Here is a 13,645-nt window from a genome sequence, read left to right as displayed (position 1 = left end):
CGCTTGTGTGTAGTTTGGCACTGCCGTGCTTAAGGAGAGTGTGCTCCACATGCGTACGAAATCTCGCAATTCGTGCTTTTAGTTTTGTGAGATCTTTCTCACCAACCAACATAGTCACTCAGATAAGAGAGGTAACTATCCAAACTAAGGATAAACACATGTTACAAAACGATCCTTACGCAAAACCGGAGGCCTCTAGGAGCAGAGGGCTGCAGCTATCCGTAGTAAAGATGTAGAATGTTACTGACTTCATCAAATAAAACAGACCGAGTCATTATCTTCTCAGCACGCCGTCGTGTTACACGCACAAAAATAAAAATAATGTTTCCGAGCAAAGTATGCTATATTTTTAAGTGAAGATCTTCGTAATGTACATCTGTGGTAAACGTTATGCTGTTAATTTATGGTGACAATTCGTATTTATTTCTACAATGAAAAGAGATTGACCAGTGGGCAACAGACAACTAAAACGCAAGTTGCCAGATGGATATTAACTGCAATACGGCCCACGGTGCCACGGTAAGTAGGTGGTTTGGTTTCCCGATACGTGTCGCCGTGTAACTGCCGCTCGTGGCGATAGATTAAAGAGTTCTCTGTCTTCTTGTCAGAGAGCCAGTACCCAGGTTCACTCTAAAGAAATAAAGACGCGAATTCTGTGCGCCACATTTGAAGATGATCCTGAAACGGCTCCAAAACTAGTTAACTCGAATTTAAAAAATTCAAAAAGTGAGTTGTTGCAGTTTTCCACATTTATGTTCAGTACACATTCACAGGCACTTTAACAGTGGTTCCCATCCTTTCTTAGACCATTGCTCCTGAGCGCAATCAGACATTTGCCAGTACCCCCTGCCCTACACCCCCCCCCCCCCTTGGGTTGTCATTTAAAACTGCAGTGCTAGACTTGTAATTGGCTGCAAATTAAGCTATGGAAACAGTGTTCTCCGAGACATGTATTTCCAGTTGTAATTTTCATTTCAAGCAATGCCTTTGGAAGACATACAAGAACAGGGATTAGTGGTGAGATACAGGGATGAAGAAGTAGTTCGATTGTCTTGCCGCATTTATGCTGTAGAGCACATCTTCCACCGGACTGCCTTGATGATGCATGGATGGTAACAGCGTATCAAATGCCCAGTGGCGAAAAGATCATGAATTCGTAGACTATATAGTCAGTCAATAGATGGAAAATCCTAGTACATCATCTGAAATGTGGAATTGGTGAAGACAGGCATTTCGAAATAAATTCACTCTTAACTTGGCTTCAGTTGCGTTACGTAATACCTCGATACATAACACAACTGTATCAAAGTTATCTGCCTTCAGAGAATTTATTTCCAAGTGATTTCGGTCAGCTATCTACCGTCATCAATTCGATGCACAGGACCAGGAATGCTGTCGAAGTTTGGCATAGCAAACGATACTCAATAAGGCGAAGGTATCTGAACCTACAATTTCTGATCAATACGCTAAAGGAGAATGCAATAAAATCAATACCTGAAATTTAAAAAAAATAATCCGTTGGTCAGCTTCTTCAGTGCAAGAGGTAAAAGATACATATGTGTTGAAAAAGAGTTAAAAGATATTTTAAGAACACGTAATGACTCGGTGGATTTAAGACGTTTAAAATTTACGACATTCCTACGAAAAGTTCGTAAAATAAGACAGGAAGTAATGTTGTAGAATGGAAAAGGTAAAAAAAAAATATTTTTTAAAACACGGCAATGCACTATGTACATAAACAGTCTTAAGCCCAGATAACATGTGGAGGGGCGTTCTTATTACAAAACGACAGGCAGAGCATCCCCATTGTCGCGGCTTCCTTTGCAGGCCGGAGAACCCGCAGCTAAAATGTATGTAGTCAGAAACACCGCGATGACTCACGGGTCGTCAAGTCCACGGCCGCAGAAGCCCATGACATCCTTCAAGAGGCGGCGAGGCATCTCGTACAGTAGTTATTTGAGAGTGAATTTATTCCTCGCTCCTCATGAGACGTCATCAAACTGATCTTCCTGCTTCTGCAGTGTCTACAGCGACTATGAGGGAATCCCGAAACGTTACATCTTATTTTTGTTCTGCTCTCCGCTCCACACCTTCAAGGACCCACTTCTTTTCTGTGGCACTCGAACACTTGTACTTCTTCGATGTCATTTTCGCGACGGATTTATGTACCGTGCTTATGCTTTATTGAGAAAACACGGGAATTTTTCGAAGTGTATAGGGGTGAAACAATTATCTTAATAAACCGATAAAACAATTCCAGATATCGAATATTACGTACCGGCTGACACTTCGTTACAAAATGTTTACAGGGTTGTCTATTATGACAGTCGCTTCGGTTTATGGAATGTACCGAACACATGAGGTTTCTTCGATAAATAGAAGTTCTTACATGGGTCTTGACAACACGATCGAATCACAGAGCTTCGGATCCCACGTGGAGCCCACTCCCACACTACAAACTAAACCCGCCTAGCATAGGCAGATTCTCGGTACCTGCAAATAATTGTAACGCAACTAAGGACATTATAGCGACACGAACGTCAGCCCGGTAAATACGTCTGACACTAAGTGGACATCCAGCGGACGCAGGTAAACACTTCCTGTTATACCATGCCACTGTTGCCTCGGTGTAAACACGGAGGACAGCAGGAAGTGCCCTACGACCACTAGCTGGACTCCAGAGCAAGAAACAGCTGGGGTCCTCGGTGGTCTAGTGGTAAGGTGTCTGGAACGTTCCAGCGCCTCGGCTGGGGCTATTCGCCCCAGCCGGGCCGGGGTTCTATCCCCGGCCGGCGCTGGAATTTTCAGATTTCCGAACACTAGCCCCCACCTCTGCCCTGGTATGTGGCGCATGCCGGGTACCCCCGTGGGGTCCTTGCTTCGGATCCCACGTGTAGCTCACTCCCATACTACAAACTAAACCTGATTATGCTGCTGCAAACATTTTAATTCACACACTTTCTTCACCAAACTTCATCTACATATATTTTAAGGTACTTATTATATCTCAGTATCAAACGAAACTGCATGGTATCATTAACATTTGTAGGATTACAACTATGAAATAAAAACCTTACAAAAAAAAAAAAATAAAAGATTTTGTTTCCCTTCGTGTACTGAATACTGCTGAGGTAAATACCAAAACATCTGCCATTTTCTTGCAGTTAATAGTCAATATTAAAAAAAAAGTTTATCATACTGTATTTCACACATTATCAGTGCTGAAACAACAGTAATTATTTCAAAGTCACAAGAAAATGCAAAATATTATATCAATAGCAACACACAAGCCAACAATGTGTCCTTTTTAGTATCATGATTGACTATGTGATAAATAAATTCTGTATAAGAAATTGTTTCGTTACAGTTGACACTATCTTTTAAAAATACATTGTTTTCACTAATTGCATTTTCAAAAACGAACACAGGCCTTCTTTTCTTCTCAAATTATTCTAGTGTCAAAATGAGATGTTTGAAATGACACAGGTCACTAATGAGATAAACTCTTTTCTTTTGTATGAAAAACGATATTTCTCGTGGTTTTATTAGAGGTGAATGCTGAATCGAACAGATAACACTTAACATTAATAAGAGGAATTTCTTGGCGATTTTACTAACACTACCATATATTTCATATAATATTTCGATTAATAGTTATATGACAACCTCTCTGCCGATACTTTTTGTAAAAGTATCTTGTGGATCAGAAAAGAAATTATATTACTACCTCTACAGGTTAAGTCTAGTTGAATGAAACAGATTGTAAAGGCCGTAGCCGAAGATGCAGAATGTTACGTTCTCTGCAAGGCCTTTGCCATCAGTAATGGGCGAAACTGTAAAATAAGAAAAAGGGATGACAATCGTCTATTATTGCTGTACTATTATATCACTAACGATGCATTGCAAGAAACTTACTTACAGTTCCCCTAGCTGTTCAACATTCTTTAACCCACAATACCGTGCGATAATTTTAGTACCATTTAATGTAACAGTAGCCCCGACACCTCATTGCGCAGAGGAAATTGAACCTAAATTCCGTATATTTGGTAATGAGAGAGAGAGAGAGAGAGAGAGAGAGAGAGAGAGAGAGAGAGAGAGAGAGAGAGACTGTCTGCTAGTATGGCTGTTTCTTTTGATTTAAATTCCGAGCCACATATGCATTTTTAATGCTTAAAAGTGTGGCCAAAACTTTTAGTAATACTAAATTACAAAGAGGTAATGATGAACGTAACATGCTGCGTACATTAATGTCGCTGGAGATGTAGTTTGCATTGTATGTTACGAGAACAGAATTATTTTGTAACGTGTGAAATACACAAAAATACGGTAACAGACAAACCGAGCAGTGATGCCATAGTCTGTTTTGTAATAATAGTGTAAAGGAAGAAATAAACAGCAACTAGACATTTAAGTCACTCAATTTTCGCGGCCATTTTGCGGTTCATCATTTTGCTGCTAGGTGTCGCTACTAGTCCCTCACACACTCAGTTATCACTTCGCTGCTAGGTGTCACTACTAGTCCCTCATACACTCAGTTGTCTGTAGTGCAGGGCTTCGCTACCAGAGGGCTCTATCAGCACCGGTGAGGACTAACTCCGTCGGCGTTTGCTGCTTCACTCCTCAACATCTATGCTAGCTGACGTGACTGCTAAATCTTCATACTAAACGAAAAAAATAACACCAATACCAAATAAGGCAAATGGTAATATGTGTGAATACTACCGAACCATCACTTTCATACGTCCTGGCTGAAAATACTGATCCAAAATATCTACAGAGGAATGGAACACACTAGAGATGACAAGCTAGAGGAAAATCCATTTTGAGAGAACACATTAGCCGCTAGAGATCAGTTGAAGAAATTCAACCTATATTTATAATATATATAGATATAGATTATAACTTTTGACAGTTTTGACCAGAATATACAGTTTGAATTTAAGATGCAGCCAGGGATAAAATACAGTGAGCGGCATGTTACCTAGAGTACTGCCAGAAATCAGACAGCAGTTGTAAGACTTAAAAGACATAAAGGAAAGCTGATAGATGAGAAGAGTGTGTGTGTGTGTGTGTGTGTGTGTGTGTGTGTGTGTGAGAGAGAGAGAGAGAGAGAGAGAGAGAGAGAGAGAGAGAGAGAAGGGGGGGGGGGCTCTAGCCAATTCTCCCATGTTATTCACTTTGAATACTTCGTGCTACACATTTATCGAGTCTGTAGAGGGAACCTAGCTGATGAAATTCTACATAGGAATCGATGTCTGGAAACGTCATCCAGCGACGCTACAGAGTATCAAAGTTACAGGCGCTGGAGTCTGTAAAATATGTGTATACAGGGAGATCAAATGAAGATGTTACAATTTTCTATGATGGTGGAGATGGATAAATGTATCAATTTGAGGTTATGTCATTATAACGGAAAATTAGAAGAGAAGACATTCCTGTTACGTGTGACATTATGTACCGGTAGTGTTGTAGCTAAGATGTAGGGCAGGAAACTTTCAGAGGTGGTAGTATGGACCGAAAGAAGAAAACAATGTCCAGTACACATGGGCTGTAAAATGCATACCTTAAGAGCTGTGAGGACTTGTTCATCTTCGCTAGCATAAAACATATCTCCACTACTGTACAAGTGCTCACAGCTCCTCAGGTATGTATTTTGTAGCCCAAGTTTACCGGACATTTTTTCTTACTTTGATCCATACTACCACCTTTGAAAGTTAGCAACAACAGTACCAGTACTTGTATTCCACCGTCAGGGGTATGATAACGATTTTCCCTTTTAACTTTCGACTCATTCGTTTCCGGTACCGGGGCCCTTACCTCAAATTAATACAAGATCACGGCATCACACTCTACTTACATACATTTGCCGGAGCTGGCGCCCGTATTTTGATGCTCCTTAGCCTCGTTAGATGACGTTGGCAGGCATGAGTTACTATGTAAAATTGCAAGCTCTAGAAATGTATAAAGAAAGCAACATACGAAACGGACGAGAAATTCGGGAAATTAATCGAAGATAAGAAAGAAGAAATAGAAATTGTTTCCAAATCGAACTTTCATTTTGCTGCTGCTGATTTAAAATTTCGTGGCATTTATTCGCTCTGAAGAGGATCGTTCAAACGATGGTTGAAATGTCGTTATTTTAGTTGTTTCACTGTTTTATAATGACATTGCCTAGAACCCAAAATGGTTTTCTTCAAGCGCTAATAGAAAGCACAGAAGCTGAAATCGTTATAGGTACAGAAAGCTGGCTAAAGCCTGAAATAAGTTCTGCACAAATTTTTACGAAGTCTCAGACGCTGTTCAGGAAAGGCAGATTAGGCAGAATTGGTGATGAAGTGTTTGTGTCTGTCAGTAGTGGTTTATCTTGTAGTGAAGTCGAAGTACATACTCCGTGCGAATTGGTATGGGTGGAGGTTATACTTAACAGCCGAACTAAGTTAAAAATTGGCTCCTTCTACCGACCCCTAGACTCAAATGATATAGTTTCTGAACAGTTCAGAGAAAATTTGAGTCTCATAACAAATAAATACCCCACTCATACGGTTATAGTTGGTGGGGACTTCAACCATCCCTCGATATGTTGGCAAAAATACTTGTTCAAAACCGGTGGTAGGCAGAAAACATCTTCCGAGATTGTCCTAAATGCTTTCTCCGAAAATTATTTCGAGCAGTTAGTCCACGAACCCACGCGAATTGTAAATGGTTTCGAAAACACACTTTACCTCTTAACTACAAACAATCCAGAGCTAATAGAATCGTCACTGATACTGGGATTAGTGACCACAAGGTCGTTGTAGCTAGGCTCAATACAGTTTCTTCCAAATCCACCAGAAACAAACGCAAAATAATTTTATTTAAAAAGGCGGATAAAGTGTCACTAAAAGCCATCCTAAGAGACAATCTCCATTCCTTCCGAACTGACTATGCAAATGTAGACGAGATGTGGCTGAAATTCAAAGATATAGTAGCAACAGCAATTGTGAGATTCATACCTCATAAATTGGTAAGAGATGGAACTCATCCCCCATGGTACACAAAACATGTCCGAACGCTGTTGCAGAGGCAACGGAAAAAGCATGCGAAGTTCAGAAGAACGCGAAATCCCGAAGATTGGCTAAAATTTACAGACGCGCGAAATTTGGCACGGACTTCAATGCGAGATGCCTTTAATAGGTTCCACAACGAAACATTGTCTCGAAATTTGGTGGAAAATCCGAAGAAACTCTGGTCGTTTGTAAAGCACACAAGCGGCAAGACGCAGTCAATACCTTCGCTGCGCAGTGCCGATGGTAGTGTTACAGACGACTGTGCCGCTAAAGTGGAGTTATTGAACGCAGTTTTCCGAAATTCCATCACCAGGGAAGGCGAATGGAATATTCCAGAATTTGAAACATGAACAGCTGCTAGTATGAGTTTCTTAGAAGTAGATACCTTAGGGGTTGCGAAACAACTCGAATCGCTTGATACGGGCAGGTCCAGATTGTATACCGATTAGGTTCCTTTCAGATTACACTGATACAATAGCTCCCTACTTAGCAATCATATACAGCCGCTCACTCACCGATAGATCTGTACCTACAGATTGGAAAATTGCGCAGGTCGCACCAGTGTTTAAGAAGGGTAGTAGGAGTAATCCATCGAACTACAGACCTATATAATTGACGTCGGTTTGCAGTAAGTTTTGGAGCATATACTGTATTCAAACATTATGAATCACCTCGAAGGGAACGATCTATTGATACGTAATCAGCATGGTTTCAGAAAACATCGTTCTTGTGCAACGCAGCTAGCTCCTTATTCGCACGAAGTAATGGCCGCTATCGACAGGGGATCTCAAGTTGATTCCGTATTTCTAGATTGCCGGAAAGTTTTTGACACCGTTGCTCACAAGCGAATTCTAATCAAGCTGCAGGCCTATGGGGTATCGTCTCAGTTGTGCGACTGGATTCGTGATTTCCCGTCAGGAAGGTCGCAGTTCGTAGTAATAGACGGCAAATCATCGAGTAAAACTGAAGTGATATCAGGTGTTCCCCAGGGAAGCGTCCTGGGACCTCTGCTGTTCCTGATCTATATAAATGACCTGGGTGACAATCTGAGCAGTTCTCTTAGGTTGTTCGCAGATGATGCTGTTATTTACCGTCTAGTAAGGTCATCCGAAGAACAGTATCAATTGCAAAGAGATTTAGAAAAGATTGCTGTATGGTGCGGCAGGTGGCAGTTGACGCTAAATAACGAAAACTGTGAGGTGATACACATGAGTTCCAAAAGAAATCCGTTGGAATTCGTTTACTCGATAAATACTACAATTCTCGAGGCTGTCAATTCAACTAAGTACCTGGGTCTTAAAGTTACTAACAACTTCAGTTGGAAAGACCACTTGGATAATATTGTGGGGAAGACGAGCCAAAGGTTGCGTTTCATTGGCAGGACCCTTAGGACATGCAACAAGTCCACTAAAGAGACAGCTTACACTACACTCGTTCGTCCTCTGTTAGAATATTCCTGCGCGGTGTGAGATCGTTACCAGGTGGGATTGACGGAGAACATCGAAAGGGTGCAGAAAAGGGCAGCTCGTTTTGTATTATCACGTAATAGGGGAGAGAGAGTGGCAGATATGATACGCGAGTTGGGATGGAAGTCATTAAAGCAAAGACGTTTTTCGTCGCGGCGAGATCTATTTACGAAATTTCAGTCACTAACTTTCTCTTCCGAATGCGAAAATATTTTGTTGAGCCCAACCTACATAGGTAGGAATGATCATCAAAATAAAATAAGAGAAATCAGAGCTCGAACAGGAAGGTTTCGGTGTTCGTTTTTCCCGCGCGCTGTTCGGGAGTGGCATGGTAGAGAGATAGTATGATTGTGGTTCGACGAACCCTCTGCCAAGCGCTTAAATGTGAATTGCAGAGTAATCATGTAGATGTAGATGTTTGTAGGAATTCTATCGCTTCTCTCCGATATTTTCAGCATGATACTAGTATTTTTTCCTACACCTAACAACGTTAGGAAATAGCTGTATAGTTACTGGAGAGATACAGGATGTTCCAAAACTCCCATTAAAAACTTCTAGGGAACTGAGTGACGATATTTTGAACTGGAACCCATGTATGGAAACGTATATCCGTGCTACAGCCGTAAAATACATCTTCGCCATTGAGGTATGCAACAGGGTAATCATCACTGGAGGGGGGTTACTTACGTCGGATCGTATGATGTCATTTGACGGCTGTCCTACCTCTCTGAACTGGTTCGAGTCTCGTTCATGTGTCTGTGAGTGATAGAGCAACATTGCTGAGTACACTTTTGCCGAATACACCGACACGAGTATTGTGTGTGGCCAAGCTCACAGTGCTGGAAGAGCTGCTGGTCGCCTTTATCAAGATCGTTGTCCACAACGTCTGACTCCTTCCCACACGCTTTTCGTTACCATTGCGCAACGTCTTCGAGAAAGGGTGCCTTCACCGTCAGCAGGTGCGACTGTGGTGCCCCGTGGAGACGCAGAGCACGCGAATTGGAAAATATATTTATATGGATATGGTGCCTATTCTTTCGGACATGTCCGAAAGGACACTACGAATGTAGTGTGTGGATATACAAGGTGAGAATGTGGGTCTTGCGGGAGGCGTGCGCGAGATAGTCCCTGCAGTCGCACTATCCTCTGTGCCCTCGGTGGCTCAGATGGATAGAGCGACTACCATGTATGCAGGAGATCCCTGGTTCGAGTTCCGGTCGGGGCACACATTTTCACCTGTCTTCGTTGATATGTATCAACGCCCGTCGCAAGCTGAAGGTATTAATACCATTCTAATTTCGAACTGCTAAAGGCCCTCCTGTATAAACAGTGTCTCTGAAGACCGATTTTTTTTGTTTCTTTGGTTATTAACGAGTGAAACTGTAGAACAATAGATGTACTGGGTCACATCTACACTGAAATGCCAAATAAACTAGTATAATAATGCGTATTCAAACACAGAGATATGTAAACAGGCTTAATATGGGGCTGCCGCCGGCAACACCTGTGTAAGACATGTGTCTGCCGCGGTTGTTAGATTTTGAATGTAGTATTATACTCGGCGCAAGAGCGATGGGACACAGGATCCCCGAGGCAGCTATGAAGTGGGGATTTTCCAGTACGACCATTTCACGAAGGCTCCGCGAATATCAGCAATCCAGTAAAACAACAAATCTCCGACATCGCTGCGGCCGGAAAAAGATCCTGCAAGAATGGGAACTGAAGAGAATCGTTCAGCGTGGCGAAAGTGCAACCCTTCCGCAAATTACAGAAAATCTCAATGCTTGACAATCAACAAGTGTCAGCATGCGAATCATTCAACGGATCATCATCTATATGGGCTTTCAGAGCCGAAGGCCCACTCGTGTACCCTTGCTGACAGCACAGCACAAAGCTTTACGCCTCATTTGGGCCCATCGGTACGAACATTGGACTGTTGATGACTGGAAACATATTGCCTGGTAGGACGAGTCTCACTTCAAAATGTATATAGAGTATGGACGTGTACGGGTATGAAGACAACATCATGACTCCATGGACCCTGCATGTCAGCTGAGGACTGTTGAAGCTGGTGGAGGCTCTGTGACGTTGTATGGCGTGTGCATTTGGAGTGATGTGGGACCCCAGATACGTCTAGATACAACTCTGACTGGTGACACGGGCGTAAGCATCCTGTCTGATCACCTGCATCCACTCATGTCCATTGTGCATTCCGACGGATGTGGGTAATTCCAGCGGGACAATGCGACACCCCAGACAACCACAATTGCTACAGAGTGGCTGCAGGAACACTCTTCCGAGGTTAAACACTTCCGCTGGCCACCAAACTCCCCAAACATCCTGTACGTTTCCAGTAAATTGTGTAGCATTATCGAGCATATCTGGGATGCCTTGCAACGTGATGATCAGAGATCTCTGCTCCCTCGTACTCTTACGGATTTATGGGCAGCTCTGCAGGATTCATGATGCCAGTTCCCTCCTGCGCGACTTCAGCCATTAGTCGATTCCATGCCACGGCGTGTTGAAGCACTTCTGCGTGTTCGCTGGGGACCTACGCGGTATTTCTTTGGCTCTTCAGTGTAACAAATTACTTGTCAAAGTGACAGCGTTACCAACATGTTTGAAATAGGTGTAGCACACGTTTCCAGTAAACTGTATAGCCGTTGTCGTATTACAATTGGTATCTGCGAATACATTCCATAATTCGTGACAGATCGTGGGCCCCACTGCAGACGTCCGCAGCGTTTACACAGGGTCGTCTTGACTACGGCAGCTCTGACGGCCACGAGAATAACCGTAGGTAGAGAGCGCAGCATGGCTAGTTTGAAGGCCACTTTCAACTAGTGTTGCCAGAGGTGTCTCTTTCTAGAGATACGACGACTCGCCCCACGTAAGCTTTAAGCGGAAAGCCAAATGCTCCAACTTCTGGCCTCTGCTAACATTTCGAAATACACTGTGCCTTCAGTAAGTGTACAGACACCTATTAGTGCACATCAATATGCAGTGTGTTCACCCTTTGTCTCTATGGAGGCTTGAACTCTGCGAGGGACACTGAGTGAGGTGGCTGCCGACAATTTACGCACCACACACGGAAATAGTATCTACGTGTTTGTCTTTGTACATGCCAGGCAATACATTGCTCAGCAAGATTGCCATGTCTCTCACCAATTTTGAACGTTTGGAACACTATGGGGTGGTTCTTTAAACCAGGTCGCGATTTTTAAGATGTAACGAACCAACTGAACTGAATTTGGTACGATATCCGTCAGCAGGGCATCCAGTAACTTTATCAGTCAATGTCAAACCGAATAACTGCCCGCGTAAAGGCCAGAGTTGGACCAACACGTTATCGACTTATCAATTTGTGAAGCTCTTTCTCCTGAATTAATCATCCACTTTTTCTGCAACTGTAATCATTCATTTGCCCCTACAGGTACATCACATGTATCTATTTCCATCGCACTGGGGTAATTCCCCCGGGATACGTTTATTTTCCTTAGTGTGTAAATACACTCCTGGAAATGGAAAAAAGAACACATTGTCACCGGTGTGTCAGACCCACCATACTTGCTCCGGACACTGCGAGAGGGCTGTACAAGCAATGATCACACGCACGGCACAGCGGACACACCAGGAACCGCGGTGTTGGCCGTCGAATGGCGCTAGCTGCGCAGCATTTGTGCACCGCCGCCGTCAGTGTCAGCCAGTTTGCCGTGGCATACGGAGCTCCATCGCAGTCTTTAACAGTGGTAGCATGCCGCGACAGCGTGGACATGAACCGTATGTGCAGTTGACGGACTTTGAGCGAGGGCGTATAGTGGGCATGCGGGAGGCCGGGTGGACGTACCGCCGAATTGCTCAACACGTGGGGCGTGAGGTCTCCACAGTACATCGATGTTGTCGCCAGTGGTCGGCGGAAGGTGCACGTGCCCGTCGACCTGGGACCGGACCGCAGCGACGCACGGATGCACGCCAAGACCGTAGGATCCTACGCAGTGCCGTAGGGGACCGCACCGCCACTTCCCAGCAAATTAGGGACACTGTTGCTCCTGGGGTATCGGCGAGGACCATTCGCAACCGTCTCCATGAAGCTGGGCTACGGTCCCGCACACCGTTAGGCCGTCTTCCGCTCACGCCCCAACATCGTGCAGCCCGCCTCCAGTGGTGTCGCGACAGGCGTGAATGGAGGGACGAATGGGGACGTGTCGTCTACAGCGATGAGAGTCGCTTCTGCCTTGGTGCCAATGATGGTCGTATGCGTGTTTGGCGCCGTGCAGGTGAGCGCCACAATCAGGACTGCATACGACCGAGGCACACAGGGCCAACACCCGGCATCATGGTGTGGGGAGCGATCTCCTACACTGGCCGTACACCACTGGTGATCGTCGACGGGACACTGAATAGTGCACGGTACATCCAAACCGTCATCGAACCCATCGTTCTACCATTCCTAGACCGGCAAGGGAACCTGCTGTTCCAACAGGACAATGCACGTCCGCATGTATCCCGTGCCACCCAACGTGCTCTAGAAGGTGTAAGTCAACTACCCTGGCCAGCAAGATCTCCGGATCTGTCCCCCATTGAGCATGTTTGGGACTGGATGAAGCGTCGTCTCACGCGGTCTGCACGTCCAGCACGAACGCTGGTCCAACTGAGGCGCCAGGTGGAAATGGCATGGCAAGCCGTTCCACAGGACTACATCCAGCATCTCTACGATCGTCTCCATGGGAGAATAGCAGCCTGAATTGCTGCGAAAGGTGGATATACACTGTACTAGTGCCGACATTGTGCATGCTCTGATGCCTGTGTCTATGTGCCTGTGGTTCTGTCAGTGTGATCATGTGATGTATCTGACCCGAGGAATGTGTCAATAAAGTTTCCCCTTCCTGGAACAATGAATTCACGGTGTTCTTATTTCAATTTCCAGGAGTGTATATTTGTAGCAGGTCATTCAAAAACGTTTGAAACGAAATAGAGGGGAGCTGGTTGTTGTTAGGAGAACAGAATGTATTAGACTCGTGGATCATATGGTGTTATTGGCAGAGAGCGAGAAAAGTATGACTGAAATGTTAAAAGAATTAAACAAGAGACGTGAGTAAATTGGAATGAGAAATAATAAGTGTGGTGTCACCG

The sequence above is a fragment of the Schistocerca cancellata genome, chromosome 7 (genome assembly GCF_023864275.1).
Source record: "Schistocerca cancellata isolate TAMUIC-IGC-003103 chromosome 7, iqSchCanc2.1, whole genome shotgun sequence".
Classification (NCBI taxonomy): Eukaryota; Metazoa; Arthropoda; class Insecta; order Orthoptera; family Acrididae; genus Schistocerca; species Schistocerca cancellata.
Note: the sequence above shows the minus strand (reverse complement) of the source record.